Raw genomic sequence first — 12,747 nt, 5'->3', positions numbered from 1 at the left:
CAGTAATTATGGTTCTCAGCGTATGAGGGAAAGAACTCCTTCTCTCTCCCCTCTGAAAGCAGCATCAGTAGTTTGATCAGTAGAAAAGCCGTGTTGTTGTTTCACAGTAGCTGCAGCTCCCCCTCCCCTTTCACTAACCATGTGGAAATAAAGGTGGACTGAACTTCCCTGCCACATATAAGTCTGTATGCGAGTAGTGAGACACGTGAGTATCAGATAAGCAGCAAAATCAAACTGGAGCAGCTACACTCACGCGTCTCACTACTCGCATACAGACTTATATGTGTCAGGAAAGTTCAGTCCACCTTTATTTCCACATGGTTAGTGAAAGGGGAGGGGGAGCTGCAGAAGGAGAGGAGCTACTGTGAAACAACAACGGAGCTTTTCTACTGATCAAACTACTGATGCTGCTTTCAGAGGGGGTGCTGGCTCCAGGGGCAGGGCTGCTTTAATAAGTAGGCCGCTGCCCAGGGCACACTTATTTTGAGGGCCCATGGCTGACTTGTCATTTTTTTGCCTTTATTTATTTATTAAATAAGTACTTGGTGCTGGCTCCCTCCCCTGGCCGATCCACTTACATTTCGCACCCCCCTCAACCCGGTGAAGTGGAAACGGCCAGAGGAGGAAAGCAAGCCCTGCCTGCGACTGCCTCAGTCTGCAGAGAGGGAGCCGGAAGAGGAGTAGAGTGGTGCGTCACACGCAGGTGCCTCGCTGGTCTGTAGCTGCTGCTCAAGTTCAGCAAATCCTCCTGATGTCGGCGCTTGTTGTACCCAGCTGTCACACTCGCACATCATGACGCTGCCCGGCCCCAGGCTCTCCAGGAATCCACCAGACACCTTCACTGAATCTAGGTGAGAGTGCGTCAATGTGTTCATCTGCTTGTCTCTTTTCCTGCTGTGGTTTCTGGCCTGGGGGTATCTATACATGGATTTGTCCCTTGCCATCCTGCTGTGGGTTCTGGGAGGTATATATATATGGAATTGCCCTATGCCATCCTTCTAGGGGGTATCTATACATGGAATAGCCCCTTGCCGTCCTGCCATGGGTTCTGGGCTGGTATTTTTACATGGATTTGCTCCATGCCATCCTGCTGTGGGTTCTGGGGGTATTTCTACATGGCATTGCCCCTTGCCATCATTTTGGGGGTATTAATACATGCAATTATCCCTTACCATCTTGCTGTGGGTTCTGGGGGGTATCTATACATGCATTTGCCCCTTGCCATCCTGCTGTGGGTTCTGGGAGGTATTTATGTATGGAATTGCCCCTTGCCATCCTTTTTGGGGGTATTAATACATGAAATTGCCATTTGCTGTGGGTTCTGGGGGCTATCTATAAATGGAATTGCCCCATGCCACCCTGCTGTGGGTTCTGGGGGTATTTGTACATGGCATTGCCCCATGCCATCCTTTTAGGGGTATTTAATACATGCAATTGCCCCTTGCCATCCTGCTTTAGGGCTCTGGGGGTATCTATACATGGTATTGCCCCTTGCCATCCTGCTTTAGGGTTCTGGGGGGTATCTATACATGGAATTGCCCCTTGCCATACTGCTGTGGGTTCTTGGGGGGGGGGGGTATTTTTACATGCATTTGCCCCTTGCCATTTTGCTGGGGGTATTTGTACATGTCATTGCCCCATGGCATTGCCATGGTTGGTATTAATACATGCAATTGCCCCTTGCCATCCTGCTGTGGGTTCTGGGGAGTATCTATACATGGATTTGCCACTTGCCATCCTGCTGTGGGTTCCTGGAGGAGGGTATTTTTACATGGATTTGCCCCTTGCCACCCTGCTGTGGGTTCTGGGGGTATTTGTACATGGCATTGCCCCATGCCATCCTTTTAGGGGTATTAATACATGCAATTGCCCCTTGCCATCCTGCTTTAGGGTTCTGGGGGTATCTATACATGGTATTGCCCCTTGCCATACTGCTGTGGGTTCTTGGGGGGGTGTGGGTATCTATATATGCATTTGCCCCTTGCCATCTTGCTGTGGGTTCTGGGAGGTATTTTTACATGAATGTGCCCCTTGCCATCCTGCTATGGGTTCTGGGGGTATTTATACATGGTATTGCCCCTTGCCATCCTGCTGTGGGTTCTTGGGGGGGGTATCTATACATGCATTTGCCATCTTGCTGTGGGTTCTGGGGGGGTATTTTTAAATGGATTTGCCCCATGCCATCCTTCTGGGGGTAATTAATACATGCAATTGCCCCTTGCCATCCTGCTGTGGGTTCTGGGGGGTATCTATACATGGAATTGCCCCTTGCCATACTGCTGTGGGTTCTTCGGGGGGGGTTATCTATACATGCATTTGCCCCTTGCCATCCTGCTATGGATTCTGGGGGTATTTATACATGGAATTGCCCCTTGCCATTGTGCTGCGTGTTCTGGGGGCTATCTATACATGGAATTGCTCCTTGCCATCCTGCTGTGGGTTCTGGGGTATTTATACATGGATTTGCCCCTTGCCATCCTGCTGTGGGTTCTGGGAGTATTTATACATGGCATTGCCCCTTGCCATCCTTCTGGGGGGTATTTATACATGAAATTGCACCTTGCCATCCTGCTGTGAATTCTATGGTTATTTATGCATGGAACTGCTACTGTGTTCGTCCTTCAGTTTTTAACCCTTTAAGTGCCAGCAGAATTTCACATTTTGGTTACGCGAAATGCCAGCCGTTTTTGAAACATTTTGTGCTCTCTCACTTTAGGGGCATTTTCTGAGGGGAAACCTATAGTTTACCTAGGAAAACTATACATTGTTTTTTTCGGTAGAAACTGAGCTTTCTAAATCTGCCTGAGTTTTCATGTATTTCCACCTGTGCAAAAAAATTTATAGTGCTAAATACCAAAAAAAAATGAAAAATTACCATTTTTCATCGTATATCAATTTATACCAGAAAAATATTTCATTTTACGGATGAAAATCCAACTGATTTGGAAAGCCTTATGTCTCTCGAACGTGCCAATACCAGATATGTATAGTTTTAGGGAGATTTAGGATTTCTGTACAGCAAAAACTCCCGGCAGTATATTACCGAATTTTGAAAGCACTAAGGCAGAAAACGGCATGCTTTAGATTCCAAGGCAAAAAATCCTGAAACCGTAGGTTTACCCCAGAAAACCATACATTTTTGAAAAGTACACATTCTGCCGATTACAAAATGGGTAACTATGTCTCTCTACTCCCAACTACCAAACATAAAAGCTTGTCTGAACATAGCGGTTTTTCAACAAAAAATTCAAAATTCTGAAAAATCATTTCAAAGGTTTTATTTTGCTGCTCCGCATATCACAAACTATATTAGGTACCAAGAAAAAGCACCTGAAATATGATTGCCAGGGGTCCACTGAACAATTTGATACCCATTATGCATAGGTTTACCAAAGTATCTGGCATTTAGAGACACCAATATGTAGTTAGCACATCCAAATTGTTCAGGACTTTACTTCAGCTACTGAGAAATCAACACATTGACTGCATTTTTTGTGGGGTAAAAACACAGAAATATATGTTTACCCCCCAAAACCCATATATTTTTGGAAAGTACACATTCTACCGAATCTAAAATGGGTACCTATGCCTTTCTGCTCCAAACTACTGAGTCGCAAGGCTTTCCCAAAGTTGTCGGTTTTGGTGAAATATCTGAAAATTGCCTCAAAGCTTCAACTTCCCAGCACCATATCACCCATGTATCGTTACGCACCAAGAAAAAGCACCCTAAATATGATTGCCAGGGTTCCTCCAAACAGTTTGGTGGCCATTGTTCATAGGTTTACCAAAGTATCTGGCATTTAGAGGCCCCAAAATGAAGTTAGCGCATGCAAACAGTCCCGTGGGTAACTTCAGCTAATGAAAGATCAACAAATTGACTGCATTTTTGTGGGGTAAAAAACAGAAATATATGTTTACCCCCCAAAACCCATATATTTTTGGAAAGTACACATTCTACAGAATCTAAAATGGGTACCCATGCCTTTCTGCTCCAAACTACTGAGTCGCAAGGCTTTCCCACAATTGTCGGTTTTGGTGAAATATCTGAAAATTTCCTCAAAGCTTCAACTTCTCAGCACCATATCACCCATGTATCGTTATGCACCAAGAAATAGCACCCTAAATATGATTGCCAGGGTTCCTCCGAACAGTTTGGTGGCCATTGTTCATAAGTTTACCAAAGTATCTGGCATTTAGAGGCCCCAAAATGAAGTTAGCGCATACAAACAGTCCCGTGGGTAACTTCAGCTAATGAAAAATCAACACATTGACTGCATTTTTGTGGGGTAAAAACACAGAAATATATGTTTACCCCCCAAACCCATACATTTTTGGAAAGTACACATTCTACAGAATCTAAAATGGGTACCCATGCCTTATTGCTCCAAACTACTGAGTCGCAAGGCTTTCCCAAAGTTGTCGGTTTTGGTGAAATATCTGGAAATTGCCTCAAAGCTTCAACTTTCCAGCATCGTATTGTCCATGTATCATTACCAGCATAAAGCATCCTAAATATAAACATATGGGTCTACTAAACAGTTTGATACCCAATGTGCATAGATATACCAAACTATGTGGCGCACAGAGACCCCCAAATGACAATATGTATAGACATTTTCACGGCTGACGCGCTGGCTGCTGCAATATAACCACCCGGTGTGTGTATTATGCGACATTAGCCCACCTAACAGTACAGAGACCCCAGAAAACCATATATTTTCAGAAAGTACACATTCTGACGAATCCAATATGGGTAAATAAGTGTTTCTACTGCAAACTGCCAAACTGCAAAGCAATGCTGAACATAACGTTTTTTTATCAAATTTCGGAAAATCGTCACAAAGCTTGAATTTTACCCCATTATATGCCACACATTTCGTAACGTATCAGCATAAAACATCCTAAATATGAACGCCAGGGGTCTACTGAACACTTTGATGCCCAATATGCATAGATATACCAAACTATGTGGCGCACAGAGACCCCCAAATGACAATAGTGTATATACATTTTCACGGCTGACGCTCTGGCTGCTGCAATATGAGCACCTGGAGTGTGTATTATGCGACATTAGACCCCCCTAACAGTACAGAGACCCCAGAAAACCATATATTTTCAGAAAGTACACATTCTGACGAATCCAATATGGGTAAGTGTTTCTACTGCAAACTGCCAAACTGCAAAGCAATGCTGAACATAACGGTTTTTATCAAATTTCTGAAAATCGTCACAAAGCTTGAATTTTACCCCATTATATGCCCCACATTTCGTAACTTATCAGCATAAAACATCCTAAATATGAACGCCAGGGGTCTACTGAACACTTTGATGCCCAATATGCATAGATATAACAAACTATGTGGCGCACAGAGACCCCCAAATGACAATAGTGTATATACATTTTCACGGCTGACGCGCTGGCTGCTGCAATATGAGCACCTGGAGTGTGTATTATGCGACATTAGACCCCCTAACAGTACAGAGACCCCAGAAAACCATATATTTTCAGAAAGTACACATTCTGACGAATCCAATATGGGTAAATAAGTGTTTCTACTGTAAACTGCCAAACTGCAAAGCAATGCTGAACATAACGGTTTTTATCAAATTTCTGAAAATCGTCACAAAGCTTGAATTTTACCCCATTATATGCCCCACATTTCGTAACTTATCAGCATAAAACATCCTAAATATGAACGCCAGGGGTCTACTGAACACTTTGATGCCCAATATGCATAGATATAACAAACTATGTGGCGCACAGAGACCCCCAAATGACAATAGTGTATATACATTTTCACGGCTGACGCGCTGGCTGCTGCAATATGAGCACCTGGAGTGTGTATTATGCGACATTAGACCCCCCTAACAGTACAGAGACCCCAGAAAACCATATATTTTCAGAAAGTACACATTCTGACGAATCCAATATGGGTAAATAAGTGTTTCTACTGTAAACTGCCAAACTGCAAAGCAATGCTGAACATAACGGTTTTTATCAAATTTCTGAAAATCGTCACAAAGCTTGAATTTTACCCCATTATATGCCCCACATTTCGTAACGTATCAGCATAAAACATCCTAAATATGAACGCCAGGGGTCTACTGAACACTTTGATGCCCAATATGCATAGATATACCAAACTATGTGGCACACAGAGACCCCCAAATGACAATAGTGTATATACATTTTCACGGCTGACGCGCTGGCTGCTTCAATTTGAGCACCTGGTGTGTGTATTATGCGACATTAGACCCCCCTAACAGTACAGAGACCCCAGAAAACCATATATTTTCAGAAAGTACACATTCTGACGAATACAATATGGGTAAATAAATGTTTCTACTGTAAACTGCCAAACTGCAAAGCAATGCTGAACATAACGGTTTTTTTGAAATTTCTGAAAATCGTCACAAAGCTTGAATTTTACCCCATTATATGCCCCACATTTCGTAACATATCAGCATAAAACATCCTAAATATGAACGCCAGGGGTCTACTGAACACTTTGATGCCCAATATGCATAGATATACCAAACTATGTGGCGCACAGAGACCCCCAAATGGATATATAGTAAATAAAATTTACAAGGCAAAACAAAATAAGGCAGTAAAGAGTGAAATGCAAAAAAATCCAATAAAACCACAAAAATCGATGTTTTTTTTCCAGACTAGTGTTATCGGCCGTCAGAATCACAGTTTGAATATTTTAGCTGGGCCAAACAGGTTATACGGCTAGAAACAAGTGAACACAACATACGCAGAGCTGAAAATGCAATAAAATGGCTAAAAATTCAATAAAATGGCTAAAAATGCACCAAAATACCCAAAATTGCAATATAATCACCGAAATAACATAAAAAAGATATTGCACAGTACGGTTAGCGAATACGCTATTCGTAATGGCAATAAAACATTTTTTTCAGCCAAAAAAAGAAACGATGCGATAAGAAAAAAAAAAAAAGCCACAATGCCATGTATGTGCGTGTGTACAAATGGTAAATTACATGTTATGTGCGTGTGCACATGTGTGTAAGTGCAGTGAGTGTAAGTGACCCCCCCAATCCCCAAAAATGTATGTGTAAGTGTGAATCTAAGTGTGTATTACTGTAATAAGTGTGTGTTGGTGTGTTTGTGTGTGTAATTGTTGCACTAACCTGAAAAAATCGCTGGAGACTGTTGCAGGCGATCTGGAAGGGCCTCAGGAAGAGATCTGCGACGTCCTCTGTGTGCCTGTGCTGTGGGGGCGGAGATATCCAGCGCGGTGTAGGCTGCAGCAGCAGGACACGTAAGTTACACGTGCCTGCTGCTGTTTTTGGGCCCCTGGGCGATCGCACCCCAGGGGCCACTCGATCCCCTGCTCTGCTCGTTGCCTAGGGGCAGGGGATCGATGCGGAACGGAGCGAGCGGCTCTAACAGCCGCTCCTCCGCTCCAGAACCCGGAAGTGCTGCAGAACGTAGAATCTACGTTCTGTGGCATTTCAAGTTACTTTTCCACAGAACGTAGATTCTACGTTCTGTGGCACTTAAAGGGTTAATTTATTTGACTTCTCTTTCTGACCTGGCTATCAAATGGGGGTCACGGAGTAGAATTTTTTTTTTGCCTACCAGTCTTGAACTGCAATGTTCACTCACATTTAGCTACCTACTGCCTGTTAGTATCCATAGTGAAACCTGCAAAGGGTTCTGCCAGGGAGTTTGTAGGAGGCTGTATAATAAGTTTGGACCACTACTTATTATGCACCTTCAGGTCTATAGATTTAAGTAGCATTGGTTTCTATTCAACTGGAGCCAGTATGCAAATCCCCATGTGCTGGTTTATTTAACGCCTGAATACATTTGGCACTGTATGGTGACTGTATACGGAGTATGGTGCAGTAAGATTTTCTTCATCCAAGAGCTGAATATGTACAAATGACCATGTGCTTTTGATATACATAATATTCTGTTGCATAACAATATTCATTGCAGAGCCAGTTGAACATATATTGTCATGTGTACATCACAGTTTTATGTGTTTTGTTACCTATGCAGCTAACTTGTTTGATGACCTGAAGTTCCCACACAATAAAGCAGACACCCTGTGCACTAGTTGGCTTTTGGTCTTTTTTGTAGCATTTGTTATAATCTGCTTGCTGACCATATTCTTCTTTTATCTTCGGTTTACAGACTTGATGCAAGAGAGTGGAGCTGAAGGAGCATGTAGAAGAGCTGGAGCATCGTTGTATTCAGCTGTCAGGAGAAACACACTATTGGTAAATTCTAGTGCTAATTGATGGTTGTATAGAAATAAAATTATTGCTAAGCCTGTAATGATGTTAGGTCCTACCTGATAGCGCTTCAGTAATTGATGGGCTCAACTAAAACTAACATTTGTGCATTCTGTAGGTGAATACATTGCACTTTATCAGAACCAGAGAGCCATACTGAAGCAGCGTCACAAGGAAATGGAGGAGTACATTAGCTGACTGGCTCAGGACAAAGAGGAGATGAAGGTGGGTGTTACGCTAGCAGTGTCTGAGAAGATACATGTGAGAGTCCATTTTCCTCAGGACAAATAGTTGAATAATGCAATCTTTCTGATTTGTAGGCTAATCTGCTGGAATTGCAAGTTTTGGTCATGTGACTGGTAACTGAGCACAATGAATGGTACAGGAGGTCCATGGAAGCAACCCAGGGTCCCCAGACAGGGTCAGAAGAGTTCCCAGCAGAAAACCCTATGGAACTTGAAGGAAAAGAGAATGGAGGTAAGCCAGGGGCAACAGAGGTTTCTGTTTAGCCAGGGGACAACAGAGAGTGAGCTCTAGTACTGTAGAGGGATATTGCTTCTATCTCGCTTATCCTAACTCCTATTCCTACATTATTTATCTAATCACATTTTGCCTCATTGTAGCTCTGGAGGAAGTCTGCTTAGAAGAGGATGGGAGACGGGAAGTACAGTCATTGCCTCATTTGGCAGCTCCTCAGGAACGACTAAACCCCTGGATCAGAAGACCCAACCACTAAACAAATTATGCATGAGATACAGAATCCCCAGGAATGGCCTGGTGCCATGCTGCAGAATCCACGCATCCCCTTTTTCTACCGTGCTGACTAAAATGACGAGGTCCGAATTATGGTGATTTGAGGGAGAAGTTGACCGATGCATCCCTCCTTTTCCCATGCCAACGCCTGCTTGTGCTGGGATTCATTTTCTCCAAGGACACATTAGAAACCATTGCTTTGGGATGGGGGAGTGCTGGAGATTGGCAATTAATGGAATGGATGTGGAGAACTGTTGCCTTTCTGTACTGAATTTTGGGTCCCATAGTGAATAGTTGGTGAAATGTGGAGTATTTTCTTCCACCCAAGGGAACCCCTGTATTGCACAGGCCAATGGGTTATACCATTCAGTGCAGATTTGTTTCCACACTCTAGTTTAAAGCTGATATTTTCACCTGCTACCCTTGGGGGAGGGGGCTCAACCCCATCCACTTGAATAGTCAGTCTTATTTCTGGATTTTCACATATCTGAAGCACTACTGTTTGATATGATGTTGACCACAAGAAGAATGGTGGTTTAGAAATGAGGTGGAGGGTTATACTGTTAGGGGGAAGGCTGTTCAGGCAGAACAAAAGAGATATGACCATGTTGATTGTTCTCTGTTCATTCTCAGATAATAAGTAATCCTTTGGGAAAAATGTGTTATTCTAGAACTTTGGGTAAAGGCAGGTGATTGACGTTGCTTGTAAGTATGCAGTCCAAGGAATCTCTTCTCTTGCATGGCGTTGATCTCATACACATGGGAAGAGTTTTTGTTTTTTTAACAGCTGCAAAAGTTAAGGATTAAGGATTTTTTAGCTCAAAATGGTCAATGAAAGATATAAGTTAAAGTGCAGATAGAAGTTGTATCCAACCTCAAGTCTTTCTAGGGGAAATTCCTGAATGAAACTGATATATCTACGGTCGACTGAACCCAGTACATTGTCAGACACATTGTGCAGCCTGAACTGGTATCATTACAATCAGTCTGGCTTCATACAAGGCATATGGAGGTTGTTTTTAAATAAGGAGTAGCAGAAGACTTAGACCTAAGCAGTGGATAAAAATGATATACTGACGAGCATTACATGAGCAGAAGCATATTTATTTTATATTTGAAAGTAGTACACATTGAGGTTTTGAGGAATTTGCACCTTGCCATTCTCTCTGCTTAAAGGGCCATATACCATATGACCGTGTACAATGTCTCAGAGTGTCCTGGTTAATTTTTCACTTTAACTGTTTTAGATTTCATGATGTTGGCAGTTTTTTAATTCATGCATATATCTTGAATGTGTAACTTTTTGTGCCTCCTGTTGTTTGACCCATGCAAAACTGCAAAAGCTTAAAGGATCAGTAACATCAATTTTTTAAAACAATAAAAAATTGGTTAGTATAGAACGAAAAAAAAACACAAAGACACATATTAAACTTTTAAATCGCTAAGTATTTAGTATTCAAAAATAACTTACCCAAACTGCGATTGAGCTCCTCTTCAGAAAAGGCGACACGGCCACAATCCATCATGCGGCGCTCGATTTCTCCTCCCTAGCTATCTCCTATAAGGAAAGCAGGGAGGAGAAATCGAGCACCGCACAATGGATCACCGGATTGCCTTTTCTGAAGAGGAGCGAGCGCAAGTGGAGTTTCGGTTAGTTATTTCTTAATAAAGTTAACGATTTAAAAGTTTGTCCTTGTTTTTTCCGTTCTATACTAACAAAATTCTAAAAATTGTTCGACCATTCGATAGTCTAAGTACTGTCTCTTTAAAAAAAAATGGTGTTTTAGTCTAGGTCTCTGTATGTACAGTATAAATAACAATACAGGAAGTGCATATATCCTTATAGAACATTGAAGTCTGCACAGGACTCTTCAGTTTTATTGCAAATATGATGTACAGGTCCTCCCCATGCCACGACAAGCACTTCTGCTCAAAATGTGTTATGCCCATGTAACAGTCAGTTGCGCTCCTGCAGGGTATAGTAAACACCCAGATGTTATTCAGCTGGCATGAATGGTTTATGAGCTGTGCAGGTATATTTATCAAAGAGTGAAGTTAGAGATCACCACAGTCCACTAGTGTGAAATACCGCCTCTCTCCATTCATTTCTATGGGATTTTTAAAGGCGTATTTATGAAATGGTAAATTTTCAATTTCACCCTTTGATAAATACACCTTTAAAAACCCCATAGAAATGAATGGAGAGAGGCGGTATTTTCCTCTAGCAGACCGTGTTGATCTCTAACTTCACTCTTTGATAAATATACCCCATAGACTAACCAGTGACCAAGTAGTGTACAATATAAAGAGTAGAACTTCTGTGTGTACTCAGGAGCAGAGAACAAACAGCTTATTGTATATACAGGCCATTCCTTATCTATTATTCACATTTATAGATAATAGTGGGTACATAGATTCCCAAGGTAACTTTTACATCAAACTTTGTTTTAAATAGTAAATTTGGCTCTGACTATTCATTATTCAAGAACACGGTTCAGCTTCGTCAGCAAATAGAAAAGCTGTTCCCCGCCCCTAGAATGGCTGGATCTCCCAGTTCAAGTTTTGGGTTTCAGTGGAACATATGGGATCTAAGAAGAAGAAGACTCCCACAAAGCAGAACTTCTATAACCAAATGGTTAAAATACATAGTGTTTATTGATGGTAACACACCCACAAAATCACATCTCCCCTTGAACAAATTACTTATTTTTCCAGTTGGTGAAAATGAAAATTTAATATAAGCTTCAGCATACTGAAATAAGAAATTTTCTAAATACAGTTAATTTAAAATTCTGTACCGTTTCTGAAATAATCAAGTTTATCATCACTATTCCTCTCTCAGCATCTCATTCTGTCTTCATTCAGGCATTGGGTGTCAGATGAATGATCCAATATACCTTATGGGGGGGGGGCTCCTTTTTCCTAGAAGATGTATTAGAGCTCCCTCTATTAAAACTACCGGAAATCCTGTCTCTCTACTTGAAGAATTTGTGTAAAAGGCAGTTATTTTGTTTGTACTCTAATCAGTTATTTGAGTGAGCGCTAATACATCTGCTAGGAATGGGAGCCCCCTATAAGATATATTGGAATTGGATCATTCATCCGACACCCAACTGCTGCATGAAGACAGAATGAAGTGAAAGAGATGCTGAGAGAGGAATATTTAAAACTTGATTATTTCAGAAACGATGCAGAATTTTTAATTGACTGTATTTAGTAAGTTTCTTACTTCAGTATAAGGAAGCTTATATTAATTTTTTATTTTTGCAATAGTTCCCCTTCAATATGTTCAACGGTCTCCAGTAGTTCACCTTTAAATTAACTTTTAGTACAACATAGACACTGAGACAAGTTGCCATTAGTCTTTTTTTTTTTGTTTTTTTTCAACAGCTCTCCAATTGGAATTTTAGGGACCAGTTTATCCTAACAACCAGGAGAGACTCGACTATGACTAGGAAAAGCCTGAATAGAAGAAATAAGGGGGAAAAAATACATCATAACATTTAAGCCTCATAGAGTGATCGTTTTTTGTTGCCGAGGTTAGTGCCCCTCTTTTAAAGACCAGTAAGAGGCTGAAGTAGAAGAGAAATCATTTAAAAACTACAAAAATGAAGACCAATTGAAAAGTTGTTCAGAATAAGATCATCCTAGAAAGTACTAAAACTTGACTCGGAGGTGAATCAACTCTATAAGACATGTACGTGTAATTATTTTCAGCGGTAT

At 41.5% G+C, this 12,747-nt stretch overlaps 1 long non-coding RNA gene across 1 annotated transcript; it reads left to right on the top strand.

Annotated features, from left to right (window-relative positions):
• The first annotated feature begins 323 nt into the window (after positions 1–323).
• LOC121397727 lies at positions 324–10,754 on the top strand. The gene is made up of 5 exons (XR_005963870.1): positions 324–851; positions 8,171–8,256; positions 8,390–8,496; positions 8,592–8,748; positions 8,895–10,754. It is a non-coding gene; the product is annotated as an uncharacterized LOC121397727 (long non-coding RNA).
• Positions 10,755–12,747: the final 1,993 nt, after the last annotated feature.

This window comes from Xenopus laevis, chromosome 8S, assembly GCF_017654675.1.
Source record: "Xenopus laevis strain J_2021 chromosome 8S, Xenopus_laevis_v10.1, whole genome shotgun sequence".
In the NCBI taxonomy this organism is placed as follows: domain Eukaryota; kingdom Metazoa; phylum Chordata; class Amphibia; order Anura; family Pipidae; genus Xenopus; species Xenopus laevis.
The sequence above is the reverse complement of the archived record's forward strand: the minus strand, read 5'-3'. Positions and strand labels throughout refer to the sequence as shown.